The sequence below is a fragment of the Hemiscyllium ocellatum genome, chromosome 16, assembly GCF_020745735.1.
Source record: "Hemiscyllium ocellatum isolate sHemOce1 chromosome 16, sHemOce1.pat.X.cur, whole genome shotgun sequence".
Classification (NCBI taxonomy): Eukaryota; Metazoa; Chordata; class Chondrichthyes; order Orectolobiformes; family Hemiscylliidae; genus Hemiscyllium; species Hemiscyllium ocellatum.
Window position 1 is genome coordinate 51,422,989 of NC_083416.1, and position 17,223 is coordinate 51,440,211.

Sequence of the window (17,223 nt, forward strand, 5' to 3'; positions counted from 1 at the left end):
CTCTGTAATGAAGAAGCAGGCCTATGGTCTGGTGACAATATGGTGACTTTAATGTTTTATTTTACATTTGTGAAAGAAGCTAGATCATAGTGACATCAGACTCATGCAACTGGAGCGTGAGTCTATAGGAGTCCAACAATGCTCTGTATGTAATGTTCAGTAAAGCCTAGTGCAGTACATTGACAAAAAATGTAGATCTCATATGGACTACAAATACAATCTCAGTTAACCAATTTGGCGGGTGACATACTGCAGCTGTAAGTGTGCATGCATTTCCTGCCCACCATATTCTGGTATTAGTCCAAACATTTCCCCAGACAGCATTTCAGAATGAATGCAATTGCAAGAGCAGAGTACAAAAAGCAAAATAAATGGTTTCATCTGTACTACAAAGCTTGTGTGGTGTATATATGTATTTGGTTACCACAACTTAGAATATCCATGATTCGTTTGCAGCTGTTGATGATTTTCACTTCGCATTGTAATCCAATTCTAAATGAACTTGCTTCACATTCGAATGTGGGTGGTTACAACATGAACCATAACTATCCATCATATTTGATTTTGCTCTCTGCACTCATTCCAACTGGGTGGGAGGCCTTTGGCAATGCTGCTCTGCAGCTGTTTGGTAGGAGCAAGGAATTGGAGCCAAAGGGTTTTTCCTCCTTCCTCATGGAGAAGGTTTCCTGTTAGCTAGATCGAACCCCAGAATAGATGTGGGAATTTGAAGTTACTCGCTCAGTGAGCTGGATTTTGACTTTGAACAATAATGTGAAACATGTGATTGTGAGACAGCAACCAGTTTTACTTCACTTCCAACTTTTATTTTGATTGACTTCAATAAATAAAAGTTGAGAAAGATCTTGAACAGATTGAGACTTGCGGTTGTTTAATGCTATCCAAAAGTCAGAACATGCCCAATTATTTTTCTGGAGGAATCCCTAACAATTATCCAATCAGGATGACATTTGTCATTGCACTTTTAAATTGTTTTCATTATTTATGCCTGCTCCTATTGGGAAACTGCTTACAAAGGACTCTCTAATTTATAAATACTTTCCTATCCAATCTGTTCAAAGGTTTTATTACAAACATCCAGAGAGGGTGTGAATTGTTGTCAGGCCACCTGGTTCAGTTAAAGGACACTACCACTATTCCACAAGCATAGAAGATATGTGCAGGAGTAGGCCATTCAACTCTTTGAGCCAGCTCCACCTTTCAATATGATCATAGCTGATCATTGAGCTCAATACCCTTCTTACACCCTTACCACCACCACCACCCCCCCATATCCCTTGATCCATTTAGCTACAAGAGGTATATCTACCTCATTCTTGAATACAAGAACACCAACACTGATCTTCTGAATGTCTATTTGGGTTGAGGGGACAAGACATCCTTTCTGAGAAGATGTTTCGAATACTGGCCTAAACATTGACAAAGGAAACCTTTGTGAAGTGATAATGATGATAATTTCTTTGAGAACATAATAAATAATAATTCAATCTCAGCAGATGAGTGAACAATAATACAAATACTTAGAAAGCCAAGTCCAAAATTATATTGTATTACAAATTTGTAATTCACTACCTTTCCTCAGACTTTTTAATATATTTCCTTGAAGCAACAACTTCCAGATGGCGGTGTCATTGACACAAATTATAAAAATCTATCTCAGCAACTTGTTGAACTCATAACAATAAAACTTCAATCAAGAATCTTGTCAAGGCTTTCTCTGAAGTACTGTTGAAATGCTCACAGGTTGTCTTATATTGTAAAATCTGTACTTAGTAGACTGAATGTTTTTATGTCATGTGTTAATTGGTCAAATTGACATTAGAGAAACATATGTCTATAACGTAATTTAACTTTAATTATAGTATAATAGGATTTCCTCTCAGAGAAAAAGGCAAACAAAATTTAGACAACTTTAAGCAGAAATAGAATTAGAAAATAAAAGCTTCCTATAATTATTTCTGCCAAAATGAACAGCTTCACATTTTCCCGTATTATACCTCAGATTTCTGCCCAATCAGTCTACCTACCTATGCCAATCTATTCACTCCACAAATCCTCTTGATAACATACTTCCCTGCCTATTTTTGTGTCATCTGCAAATTTAACTACAGCTGCCTTAATTTTCTCATTTAAATCATTGATGTAGGAATATATCACTTAGATTGAGGTAAAAGCTCCAGTTTGCTGACAGTATCCATGTGGTGTGCCAAGCTGACTGTGTGTACTGTCTGACTAGAGTCTATAAGCTGTGTAGTTGCAGATACCTTTTGAATTTCGTTGACGTGCTTGTATGCCATGAATGAAGATTTGCAAATGTCCCTGATATTATTCCTCTTTCTCTCATGCTGTTGTGGAGTTTTGTGTTGCACTTTGAGTTTCTCTGACCATTGAATCTATACATTTTAGTTTAATGTACTTTTGCAGATTATAGTCAAAAAATGTCATGCTGGAAAAGCATAGCCGATCAGGCAGCATCCGAGGAGCAGGAGAATTGACCTTTCAAGAATATGCTCTTCATTAGGAATGCTCAAAACTTCAACTCTCATGCTCCCCGGATGCTGCCTGATTTGCTGTGCTTTTCCAGCACCACACATTTGACTCTGATCTCCAGCATCTGCAGTCCTCATTTTCTTCCCTCTTACAGATCATAGTTTGCAAATGCAGTGAAATACTAGACACTTCTTGTTGGATGAACCGAGCATAGCTGAAACTGTGTTGCTGGAAAAGCGCAGCAGGTCAGGCAGCATCCAAGGAACAGGAGATTCGACGTTTTGGGCATAAGCCCTTCTTCAGGAAGGGGGAGGAAGAGAGCTTCTTCAAGGAAGGCATCCTTGCAAGAGGATTCACAGTAGGTTAAAATCTTCGAGGAGAAAGTGAGGTCTGCAGATGCTGGAGATCAGAGCTGAAAATGTGTTGCTAGAAAAGCGCAGCAGGTCAGGCAGCATCCAAGGAACAGGAGATTTGACGTTTCGGGCATAAGCCCTTCTTCAGGAATCAGAGGATATCCAATATTAGTGGGAAGATGATCGTGTATTGGTGAAATAACTAGAATAGCTATCTAGAAATTCAAGATCTACCCAAGGGTTCTGGATTCATGATCCCAAGCAAGCAAAACAGAAGCTGGGAATTTTCAATTCAAATAGGTCTGGAATTAAAAGCTAGTTACAGTCACGATGATTGCGAAACCATTGTCAATTGTTGTTTTAAAACAAACCCATCTGGTTCATTAATGTTCAATAGGCAAGGAAACGTTTTGGTGTCTGATTCTAGACCTATGAGAATATAGGTAAAAACAGTAGAGTTAACTCTAAAAAGGCCTCACAAGCCACTCAACTCAAGATCAGTTAGGAGAAGCAACAAACATTGGCCTTTCCAACATTTCTGAAAAAGGAAATAAGATTGAAAGTTTTACTTGCCCTCCAGATGGCTCCAAAAGTTGTCCTGAAGAAAAGCATACGAAAATGCTGCTGACCCACCACAATGCCTTTGGACCTGTGTCCCTCATCTAGCAATGTGTTGATGATAGATGGTAGACAAACCTAAAGAAACTAACTGTCTTAAAGGTACACTACTTTTCCACGATCTATGAAATAAAATGTTTACCCATCAATTTGTGACTCCTGTGTTGTGGGTTAAGTCCTTTGTACAATCGAATAAATGGTTTATTTGAAAGTCCAAATGACCCAACTGTGTTCATATCATACAATGTTCCTCCACCCCTTCAAAAATACCCAAAAAAAGGCATCTCTCAGAAGTAGGGGCATATCCAGATCCTAGCTGGCATTTAAAAATGTCTGTGGAGAATTCCTGTCTTGGTGAAAACCTTGCATGATGTATCACATGGGTGAAAAGAGGATTTCCGTTTTTCTTTTCATTAACATGACCCTGCAACCCACTGAGTGATGAAATACTCTTCACTTGACAGGATGAATGTAGCCCCCCTAATACTCAAGAAGGTTGTCACTCTTCAAGACAAAGCAGTCCACATGATTGACCCTCCCATACACCACCTCTCACATTGACTTCCTCCATCATAGCACAACATAGCAACAGGGGATATTGCATGTAAGATGCACTGTTGCAACTCTCCAGAGTTCTGGTGACAACACTTGGCAAACTCACAACCTCTACCACCTACAAGGACAAGAGCAGATGCCACAAGGGAGCATTATGACCTGCAATATCCACCTGCAAGTCACACATCATCCTGACTTGGAACTCTATTCCTGTGCCTTCATTATTGCTGGGTCAAGGTCCTGGAACTCTCGAACAGCATTGTGGATGTGCCTGAGGACGGCTACATTTAAGAAGATGGCTCATCACCACCATTTCAAGGCACTTTGGGATGGGCAGTAAATATTAGCTTTCCCAGTGAACCTCATTATATAAATATTTTTCTTCTATATTCAATCCCAGAGCTCATGTTGGGTAAGCAGTTCCATAAGCCTCTTTGTCAATACAGTCAGAATACTCAAGAAATTAACCAAAGTGTACAACAGAGAAAGACAGACAGCAAGATGAGCAATAAAAGTTTTAATTTGATAAGGAATGACGTTTCCATTGGAAAAGATGACAATCCATCTAATGAGTTTCAAACAGGAAATGCCACAATATTATAATATAAAAATGTTTGGATCATACATTGCTCTCTGCTGTCACACTTTGTATTCATCTGATGCATCTCAGTACAATGAAAGACAGATCAAAAGCTGCCAGTATTTGAATCTAAAACTTCTGGCCAGCAGCAAACATTTAATCAAATGCCCAACCCAACATTTTAAACATATTACAGACTTATGTGAATATTGAAATCCTGTTGTGCCAATAAATTCTTTTCGATAATAAAAGCATTTGGAATTGAAATTTTAAATCGATAATTAAAATATCAAGTTTGCATAACAGTTGGTCTTAGCTTCAAGGAGGTGAGCTGACATATAATTATTAGCTGGCACAGGTCTGAAATGTAACTTTAAATTACTTACTCTCGGGGCTGTATATTTTAAACTAATGAAAAAAAAATGGAGTAGAATATAATTGAAAGATAGAAGCACAACTCCCAACATATTGCTTCATGTGATTACATTTACTATTTTACCTCAGTTCTGATTGGAAGTATTGATGCTTTTAATATTTTGCAATGCTATATGGATAGAATCATGGAATCTTATCGGACAAAGTGGACATTTGGCCCAACGTGACTGTGCTTGCTCCTTGAAAAAAGATATCCAATTGTCCCTATGGCCATTTCCCTCCAATAGCATAAATATTTCCTCCCTTGCAAATCTTTATCCAATTTTCACTTAACGATAGCATAGCAGTAATGTTACTGAACTAATGGCCAAGGGCCGAGGCTAAAGCTGTGGGAAAATGGGAACAAAACCCAATGTGACACCTGATTGAATTTAAATTCAATCATGAAATCTTGACTTGAAAACTAGGTGACTATGAAGACAATCTTTCTGAATAATTAAAATCCTTTATGCTTTTGAACAACTGCTTTAAATGTTCTGAATTTTTGCAGCTCTAAAAAGAACAAATTCAGCTTCTCTGGTCTTTTTTCATAACTGAAGACTTCATACCATTCCTTGTAAATCACCTTTGCACACTACACAAAAAACCTGACACCTTTCTGAAAATATAGACACCAGAAATGAATGAAAGAACTCTACCTGAGACCCAGCTAAAGATTTATTGGAGTTTAGGACAGTGTTACATCAATGTTTCCCCACTGGGAGCCCATTTTGAAGCTTGTAAATTATTGTGATTGAAGAATGACAGCAGGATGTGAGGTTGTAGAGTAATGAAAATAGTGAGAGAATGGTAAAAGGAGATTTGTGAGAATGGGGTAGACAGAAAGATTTGTGACAGCAAAGTGTTTAACCTGCATTGTATTTTAAATAATAACATCTATCTTAGCACCGACATGTTTGAAGCAGGAGTCAGGCCTGGAAGGTCAGACAAGTAAGGCCATGTCTATTCTTTAAAAAATTAAAGAATTTAATAAAGCCTCATATCTGTTAAGATTCAATGAGTTCCACAAAACTACACAGCTTTGGAGATCCCAACTCCAGAACCTTGTGTGCTTAATTTTGAATTTATGCCTCTATCCTGAAAACAAAGGATCTTGTTTTTTTTAAAAGCCTGATCCACTTGTTCTGTCATCTTTACAGAAGGTTTTTTTAGCCTGAATTTCAAATTGTTTTTGGTAATCACTCCATCCATCCTGTACACAGTGTCTGTACCACTGGGAAGTTTGTTCTTGAAGATGGAGAATGGTAGTTACAATTATGGGGAAAATGACACATCGCAGTTTGACCATTGTCTTGACTCAAAGGATTCTGTCTTACTACTGTCTGTGAGGACCATTGCCCACATTTTGTCATAGAGGAAACAGAAAATGTTGATGAATTTCACACAACAGCTAGCATTTGACAGGGTCTTCCATCTCACTTCCTGATTAACTCAGTCAAAAGCCTTGGTCAGATTGATGAAGGCCATGTAGACTGGATTAATGTTGTTCCTGGCATTTCTCCTGGAGTTGCCAAGCAGTGAAAATCATGTCCATGGTTCCACTGTTTTGTTAGAAACTATACTGGCTTTCAAGAAGGATTTCCTCAGAGAATAGAAGAAGGTGCCAGTAAGGTTTCACATGATGATCTTCTTGGCAATGAAGAGTAAGGAGATTCAGATTAGATTAGATTAGATTAGATTAGATTAGATTACTTACAGTGTGGAAACAGGCCCTTCGGCCCAACAAGTCCACACCGACACGCCGAAGCACAACCCACCCATACCCCTACATTTACCCCTTACCTAACACTACGGGCAATTTAGCAAGGCCAATTCACCTGACCTGCACATCTTTGGACTGTGGGAGAAAACCGGAGCACCCGGAGGAAACCCACGCAGACAAGGGGAGAACGTGCAAACTCCACACAGTCAGTCGCCTGAGGCGGGAATTGAACCCGGGTCTCAGGCGCTGTGAGGCAGCAGTGCTAACCACTGTGCCACCGTGCCGCCCACTGCCACCATGCTGCCCACTGCCACCGTGCCGCCCACATTCCTCGGTGTTTCCCACGTTCCACTTTGTCTCCCTTCCTGAAGAGCATGATAATAGCAGCATCCCTAACATGGGCAGGAATTCCTTCTTTGTCCTGGATTTTAAGGAACAGTTGATGGAGGTGGTGGGTAAGTGCTGCCTGTCCAAGTTTGAAAATCTTTGTTGGAATCATGTCTACTCCTGCAGATTCTCTATTCTTCATGTGCCTAATGGAGGCTTTGACTTTTGCCACACCAGGTTGGAATCCAAGATCCTGTTTGGTGGTGACTTGGGAGATTTCCTCAAACATATCCTCATTGACAACTATATCATGGTTTAGGAGTTCTTCTTTAAGTGTTGTCTCCATTGTAGGCCCTCTATCTCTCTAAAGGGTGCCATCCTTGGTCTATACCAGTTTGAGGCCAAGGGTGTATGGTCTTTCTATTGCCCTGGTGGCACCGAAGAAACCCTGAGTGTTGCACTGATCAGTAAGACATTGTCACTCCTTAGCTTTCTCAGTCCATCATTGGTTCTTGATTTCCCTCATTTGCCATTGTAACTCTGCCTTTGCTGTATGGTAAGTTCTGCCTCACTGGTGATGTTGTTTTGTCAGGTATACAGAGCTTTCTTATGAGTGTTGCTGAGGTCTTAGAAGATATGATATTCTCCTCAAACCAGTTGTAGATTTTCAGGGTCTTGTAGCTGATGATTTCTTTGCAGAATGAGATGATAGCTGTCTTCATCTCTTTTCAGATTTCATCCAGTTCATGAAAATGAATATTGTGGAGATTTTGGTGATGACATAGTTGGAAGTTCACTAATCTGCTTGGCTCTTGAAGTCACTCAATGTTAAGCATTTTGCTGAACTGTTTCCTTGACTTCCACTGATTCTGTTGCATTTGATGGACATTGAGGGGTGAATGAGCCGTTGGTCTGTCTGCACTGATGACCGCTTTGGTAATGAGGACACCCTTTTGGTCTCAGGATAAATCATGTACCAGTGTTATGTAGATGTGAGTGTTCTGTATCTTTACGAGAGTTAAAAGCTAGCAGAACTATCTGACAGCACCAAGTGTTCTGAATAAGATACAATGTAACATGTCCAGTAGCTGGTTGCCTGGAGACAAAAAACAAATTTGAATTAGACCAATTAGTTTAAATTAAACCCCATAAAAATACCAAACTCCAGTCAAGTTTGTATTGAGTACATTGACAATATTAAAAGCCGATGACACAATCCGATGCTTTTGAGAAAAATTGAACAGTTGAGGGAGAACTGCCAAAAGACCAACAAATTGGAAAGCAAATCTACAGATGAAAATAAAGAAAAGATTCGACTGCTGACTGGTTTTGAAATTTGAACTTTTCAAGAAATCCTAGTTGAGGGTTTTATCAGACTGATATTACAGAAGGTAAAAGAAAGGATAGATTAGAGGAAGGAGTTGTAAACAGGTGGTAGTTAATTATTCTATGTTATACTTTAAGAAATAAAGTTGTACTTTAAATAGTTGGTGGCCTCTCAAATTTTCACAGATTACTGCATGGGATAATTTTTTTCAGTTTCGCTGGTTTAAATTAAGCAGGAGGGTTTACCTTATGTTGCAACATTTTGGAGGCTTGTCCAAGACTTGAACCTGAGTCCTCTTGCACCCCAAGTGAGAATCATACCCTGTGTTGTAACACCGTTGCTTTGATTGTGGATACCTTCAAGAAGTATTCAACTTGTCTTTTTGATGGAACAGTGTGTTCCGCTGGTGATGATGAGCTGGTGTTCTGCACATTTCTGATTCCTGTAGAAGGGCTTTTGCCCCAAACATTTATTCTCTTGTTCCTTGGATGCTGCCTGACCTGCTGCGCTTTTCCAGCAACACATTTTCAGTTCTGCACATTTGGTGAGCAGGAGAATCTCAGTGGTGTTGCAATTCCCAATTCTGTCCTTTCCCATAGTTCCTTTCCAGGGTTGGGTATCCTTTCTAACTTGGATATAGAAGTCTCCAAGGAGTTTAATTTTATCTTCCTTAGGGACGTTGGTGAGTATGTGGTATCAAGAGTTGGAGCAGAGGCACTCATGACCATTACCTGCTGGTTTGTGGCAAATTGTAGCTGGAGAATCATGAGGTAATCATCGGTGCCAACAAGGAGCTCTGAGAGTTGGTTGACAAGTTCATTCTTGAATGTGAATCCAGTTCCGTGCATCTTGGGTAGATCCTTAGGTTTTCCTCTCCAGAAGAAGGGGTAACCACCATCTTCTGCCCTCAGCTGCTCCCCACCTGCTTTTCAAGACTCCTGTAAGACAGCAATATCAATGTTGAAGTGCCTGATTTCATGAGTAACAAGAACAGATCATTGTTTTACTCATTATCCATGGGGGTTTGAACATTCCAGATTCTACGATCATACTTCACTTTGGTTTTCAGACTACAGCTAGATGAGCCCATTGGATATGGTTTTCCAGGTAGGTTAATGATGGAACAGACAGCGTTTAACGCATCTTTTTTGTATCTTCCTCATGTGGGATGAACAGTGTGTAGGGCTGCTCAGTTGTGAAGAAAACCACTGAAACAATCTCCTGTTCCTATTCCAAGGGTAAAATGACTTAGTCAAAACTCCACCACCTACATGCTGGTCTGAAGCTAGGGACTTAGAGATCTCCCAATCCTGCCCCGGCACCCTTCGCCAATCACTGCAGGGCTTGTGTTGTGTTTGTGTGGATTGGTGGGAGGTTGAACTCCTCAAAGTAGACAATTTGTGCAGGACATCTCTTTATTAGATTAGATTACTTACAGTGTGGAAACAGGCCCTTCGGCCCAACAAGTCCACACCGACACGCCGAAGCGCAATCCACCCATACCCCTACATTTACCCCTTACCTAACACTACGGGCAATTTAGCTTGGCCAATTCACCTAACCCGCACATCTTTGGACTGTGGGAGGAAACCGGAGCACCCGGAGAAAACCCACGCAGACATGGGGAGAACGTGCAAACTCCACACAGTCAGTCGCCTGAGTCGGGAATTGAACCCAGGTCTCAGGTGCTGTGAGGCAGCAGTGCTAACCACTGTGCCACCGTGCCGCCCACGATACGGGAATGTTGTTACACATCAGCAGAAACCCAGTTCCTGACAGCTGAGAACTCCTGACAGCATCGCCCTCAGGATCAACAGACATTTTGAGCCTTTCCACCGTAGTAAGGTGACAATCCACGGAAAGGGAATTTCAAATATTAGATTCTAACTAGAGGCTTTTAGGAAACTGTGTTTTAAACAGTGAATTATGAATTCAGGAAGTCTACTGAAAAGCTCTTTTTTTTACCATGTTATTGTTTCATGCTGATACTTGTCACCTGGGAAAGAAAAATCAAACCAGTATGTATAAGACATTCAGAGTCAGTTACAGATTGATTTCCATATTTAGTTACAGCATATTGTACGAAGTGTTAGCAGTAATGAGTCACTGAGAGGCTTTAATGTTTCTTGGAATATGACTTAAGTCTTAATTAGTGGGATGCATCCCTGCAGCTATGTGGAATTACCATAAGCAACATAATCAGAAACTGAAGTAGTCCAGAGAACCCAGACACTGAAGGAATTCAAGGCAAAGTGCTAGATTAAATATGTTTAAAATCATCGCTCTTAAATCAATTGCAAAGGTTAGCTAAACTAGTCTTCAGGCAGCATGCCTGCTCCATATGCATTGTAAATTACTGGATAGACTATATCAATGCAGACATAAATCAGAATGGAATGAAAGTAGTTACGAAAAATCATTCATGTAAAATTTTGGTGTCACTGAATGAGTCTATCTATTTTTCCAAATTATTGCTTGTGTTATGCATCTATTTTCTGATGCACATATCTGCTGATATTACAATGAGCTAGCCTGGAGGAAGTACATAAAGGAAAAGCAGTGAGGTTTTCCCTTTACTGTTTTGCCCTGTGAGAAGGAACACAGATTCCTTTTTGAATCATCTCTTTACGATAACACTGAAATCAGGACATCAATGGTCTGGCATTATTATCTTAATTTCTTTTGTGAATCTGAACGTTTTATACACACTGGTTTAACTCAAATTATGCCAGGACTAGACACAGAGATCCTAAACTTGCATCAAAGCTTTTACTAACGCATTGGTTTATAATGTCCCCCACCTCAAACAAGGTCAATGTCACTGGAGTGGTTAGAGACATGGTGTAAAGATCAGAAAATAATGGGGTGAAGGTCACATTTTTCTGAGAACCCAACACTTTTACTATTTTTCTGGGAATCCAAGGGCTCCCGCTGAGGGATGGAGCAAAGTCTGAACCTGCTGAATATGTAATGAAGTGAGAGGGGAAATTCCTGGCTCCTAAAATTCTGTCCAGGATGCTCAAATGAGGCAAATCGGAAGCTGGCGGCTGGACTATGTATGGACTTTGGACTGCCGGTGTTCCTCAGTGATATTTTGTGTTTATCTGTTTGGGACGTCAATATAGATGTGACACTTGCCATTTGATTATCTTCAAAGATAATTTTCCAGCATAAATAAACAGATGATCACTGGAAAAAAATATGTTTTCATCTCAAGAGGTATTCTAACTCCTACAGTAGAATAACACATTAACATCTAGGGATATATTTTCTCTTGGTGTATTTTATATACACTGGCAATCAGGCGAAGCCTTTCAGCAGAGCCAGTGAAAACTGTTTCCCAGGGTGATTTTTCTTGAAAGCAGATTCATCTTTATGGTAATTTCCATGCTATTTATTCATTAAATGGACAGTGATGATTACAAATCACATAACTTTGAGAATTAGGAAGTAAATTAGTTTGTGAGCTAGAAGGAAAAAGCATTTACTATTTTTATCCAAATGTTTATTTCATTCTATCCTGGATTTAATGGAAATGTTTGCACAAGAGACTCAAAGTGAAACATTCTTACAGGAAAGGATTTATAAGAATTAAACATGATGTCTGATATTTTCCTTGGCTGGCAATGCTACTATCATATTTTGCAAGAGATGTTTTTGGGCCAATTCCAAAGTGTCAGAAAAGATTTACTGTTTGTTTAGAAAGAATGGCAATGGCTTCTAATCACATGTTTGATCCTGCAAGGTTTTCCACTCTAAACATGTACTCAGGAGATTAGACCTGATATGAAAGGTAATCAAGCATGCATGGAATTAGCAATTTTAGCTTTAATATCAAAAGCAGAAGGTGGAAGAGGAGAGTCCATTTTACCAGCATACTGCATAAAGTTAAGAAATACATGAATCATACTCTAGCAGCTGTTGTGAAGCTCCTGCATCTACAAGTTCTCTATGCATTACAGAATTCTGTGATAAAAGGTTATAAATTCTGTTACAAATTCTGTTATAAAACATAGGAAAGGATTTTATTTGTTAATGGTTGTGTACTTTGTTGGCTAAACCAACACTTATTGCACACCCTAATTGCCCTTGAGAAGGGGGTGGTGACCTACTTTCTTCAGTGAGGTGTTGCATATAGGTCAGACAAATCAGGACAGGCCATTGACAGTAGGGCCCTGGAGAGTGTTGTCAAACAGAGAGCTAAGGATGGGGGTACATAGTTCCTTGAAAATAGCATCACAGGTAGACAGGGTGGTGAAGAAGGCTTATGGTATGCTTGCCTTCATTGGTCAGTATTGAATACAGGCGTTGGGAGGCCATGTTGTGGCTGTACAAGACATTGGTAAGGTCACATTTGGAGTACTGCGTACAATTCTGGTTTCCCTGCTATAGGAAGGGTGTCATTAAACTGGAAAGAGTGCAAAAAAGAGTTACAAGGGTGTTACCGAGACTGGAATGTTTGAATTATGAAGGAGAGGCTGGATAGGCTGGGACTTTTTCCCTGGAACATAAGAGGCTGAGGGGTGACCTTATAGAGGTTTATAAATCATGGAGAGCATTGATAAGGTGAATTGCCAAGGTCTTTTCCCAAGGGTAGGGGAGCCCAAAACTAAAGAGCGTAGGTTTAGGGTGAGAGGGGAAAGGTTTAAAAAAGCCTGAAGGGCAACTTTTTCACACAGAAGGTGTTGCACATATGGAATGAGCTGCCAGAAGAAGTGGTGGAGATGAGTACAATGACACCATGTAAAAGGCATTTGGACAGGTACATGTTGGAAGGTTTTAGAGGGATTTGAGCCAAATGCAGGCAAATGGGAATAGTTTAGTTTAGAAAACCTGATCGGTATGGAGAAGTTGAGCTGAAGGGTTTGTTTCCATTCTGTATGACTATATGAATTTAGAACTGCTGCAGTTCATTTGATGTAAATACATTCACAATGCAATGGGGGAGTTTCAGGATTTTGACTCCTCAACACTGAAGGAATAGTGATTTTTTACACATCAGGCTGATGAGTGGTTTGAAAAGGAATTTATAGGTGATGGTGTGTTCACGTAAACACTGTCCTGGTTTTTCTAGATGGTAGTGGACATAGATTTGGAAAGTAATGAATAAGGAGCCTTGCTAAATTTTTATGGGGCATCTTGTAGATGGCTCACCCTGTTGCTACTGTGTGTCAGTGGTAATGGAACTGAATATTTTGAATGTGGCGCCAATCAAGCAGGTTGCTTTGTCCATGATGGCATTCCTGAAGGCTTTTAGAGTTGCACTGTTAAAGGACAAGTGTTTTATCATATTCCTGAACTGTGCTTTGTAGATAGACAGGCTCTGGGGAGTCAAGAGGTGAGTTATTAATTGCAGGATTGCTTGCCTCTGACTTCCTTTTGTAGCCATAGTATTTATGTGGCCAATTTAGTTGAGCTTCTGGTCAATGGCAACCCCTAGAATATTGAGGGATTCAGTGATGGTCGTGCCATTGAAAGTCAATAGGCTATGATTAGATTCTCTTTTTGGAGACGGTCATTTTCTGACACTGTATTTTGCCACACTTGGTCAAATGTGGCCTTGATATCATGGCACCTCACCTGTGGAGTTTAGCTTTTTTGCCCATGTGTAGACTAACTCTATAATGAGGTTAACAGTAGAGTGGCTCAGGCAGAATCCAAACACAGTGTGAGTGTGCAGGTTATTGCTCAGCAAGTGTAAAATTTTAGCAATGTTAATGATAACTTTCATCACTATACAAATGATCGAGAGTCAACTGATGAGATATCAACTGGTCGGGTTGGATTTGTCCTGCTTTTCTGTATACATGGTATACCAGGGTAATTTTCCACATTGTAGCTGTACTGGAACAGCTTGGCTCAGTGTAGATGGAATTCTCATGCACAAATCTTCAATATTATTGCCGGAATGTTGCCAGGGCCACAAAGTTTGCAGTAATCCAGTTCCCTCACCTGCTTCTCAATAAAACATGGAGTGAATCACATTGGCTGAAGACTGGCTTCTGTGATGATGCAAACCATTGGAGAAGGTCAAAACGGACCATCCACTCAATACTTCTGGCTGCAGATTATTGCAAACACTTCAGCTTTCTTTTCCACTGGAGAACTGGGCTCTTCCATCATTGAGGATGGGCTATTTGTGGAGCTTCCTCCTTGAGTGCAGTATCGAATTGCCCACTGCCATTCATAACTGGATGTGGCAAGACTGCCGAATTTAGCTCCGATCCACACAGTGTGATGTCACTTAGCTCTGTCATTTGCTGCTTATGCTGTTTAGCACACAAGTGGTCCTGTGTTGTAGTTTCACCAAGTTGACATCTTATTTTAGGTATACCCTTGTGCTACTCCCTCCTGCACTCCCCATTGAACAAGAATTGATCCCTCAGCTTGATGGTAATGGGAAAGTCAGGGTTATGCCAGACCACAAGGTTTCAAATTGCGATTGGACATAATTCTGCTGCTGCTGATGAGCCACTGCATCCACAGATAAATACCTGCCTTTTCGTTTTTCTGTGTTTTTGATTGTGGACTGAAATGGGGAAAGAATTATATTCAAACTAAGAATTGTAGATAGATTACTAATGATTGTTTTTGAAAGCAGGTAACTTGACAAGCATCCTCTTGCAAGGATGCCTGCCTTGAAGAAGTTTTCCTCTGCTCTCTACAAGAATCTCAGGGAGTCCCTCTCCCACTGCAACTCCCAGGTCATTTCCTCTGCCCTGAAGCTCTTCAACCATGTCGTGAAACAAACATGGTTTGTACCACAGCCACATTTGCTTCCTCAGTGCCTGCCTCCGTAACCAACTCATCCCACACGGACTCCAGACCACCTTTAAACCAGCAGAGTTCGGACCCGAACAGGACAAACAGTACAGACTACAGATTCAAAACACTAGCAACAGTTCTCCTTCAAGATCCTCCGCTCCACGCTTGCAGCAATGCGTCGGCACCTAATCTCTCTACAGTCAGCTCTGCCTCAGCTGAGGGCCACACTCTCTCAGAATTGCAAAGGCCCCACTGTACTACATCCTCAGGAGAATTCAACAAACAGTATTTCAATTCCATCTCAAACATCAAAAACTGTAAGTACAACAAACTTTTATCTACCCACCTCCATAACCAGCACTCCTCAAACATTCCAGAAGATTCCCTTGGCCTTGGAAATGACACAGAAGCCATTAACCATGCGGCTGATGTAGCTACCACCCCCACGCTGATTGATGATGTCACTTCCGCCCTCATTATGGTCACTCCCACAAACACTTCTACCCCTCACAATTCCTCATGTATCATACGTGACATCACTTCTGTCCCTCGCATCATCGCTGATGCCACACGCTCAGTGACTTACGCCACCCCTACTGCCGTGGTCACCACCACTTCCACCCCCACCAGCGCCATTCAACTGCACTCTGCTGACACGCCCCCCACAGACCCCACTGTCACTATCCCCACCCCCCAGAACCCTGAGGGGAACACCACCCCTGCTCATGACTCCACCCCCATTACCCCCAGCATCACACCCACTCCAGTTACAGGTTCCGCCCCCACTCCCAGTTTCATACCCACACCAGATCCCAGCTCCCAGCCCTGCCGAGTTTTCACCATCCTTCCAGACCTCCCCCTCACTGAGGATAAACAATCAGTCCTCAGCAAAAGACTCACCTTCATCCCCCTCCGTCCACGCATCAATTAATTTAATACACGCCGTGACGTCGAACAATTCTTCCATCGCCTTCGACTCCGAGCTTACTTTCACAGTTAGGATTCCCGCCCACCTTCCTAGGACCCCTTCGCCCACCTCCAACACACTGCATCCACCTGGGCACCCTGCGCTGCCTTATTACCTGCCCTCGACCTCTTCATTTCCAACTGCCGCCAGGTCATTAACCACCTCAACCTGTCTACCCCCGTCTCCCACTCCAACCTCTCATCCTCACTTCGCACAGCCCTCCAATCCCTCTACTCCAATCCCAACCTCACCATCAAACCAGCGGATAAAGGTGGCGCAGTGGTAGTCTGGCGCACTGACCTCTACACCGCTGAAGCCAAACGCCAACTTGAGGACACCTCTTCCTACTGCCCCCTCAACCATGACCCCACCCCCATCACCAAACCATCATCTCCCAAACCATACAGAACCTCATCACCTCAGGAGATCTCCCACCCACAGCTTCCAACCTCATACTCCGGGAACCCCGCACTGCCCGGTTCTACCACCTTCCCAAGATCCACAAGCCTGACCACCCTGGCCGACCCATTGTCTCAGCATGCTCCTGCCCCAATGAACTCATCTCTACCTACCTCGACACTGTCCTATCACCCCTAGTCCAGGAACTCCCTACATACGTTCGAGACACCACCCACGCCCTCCACCTCCTCCAAGACTTCCGTTTCCCCGGCCTCCAACGCCTCATCTTCACCATGGATATCCAATCCCTCTACACCTCCATCCGCCATGACCAGGGCCTCCAAGCCCTCCGTTTTTCCTCTCCAGACAGCCCCAACAGTACCCTTCCACCGACACTCTCATTTGTTTGGCCGAACTGGTCCTCATCTTCCACCCTACAAACCTTCGCATAAACCAAATCATCTGCCGACATTTCCACCACCTCCAAAAAGACCCCACCACCAGGGATATATTTCGCTCCCCCACCCCTTTCTGCCTTCCACAAAGACCGTTCCCTAGATGTCCACACCCCCCTATAAACCACCCTTCCATCCTGGCACTTTCCCCTGCCACCGCAGGAACTGTAAAACCTGTGCCCACACCTCCTCCCTCACCTCTATCCAATGCCCTAAAGGAGCCTTCCACATC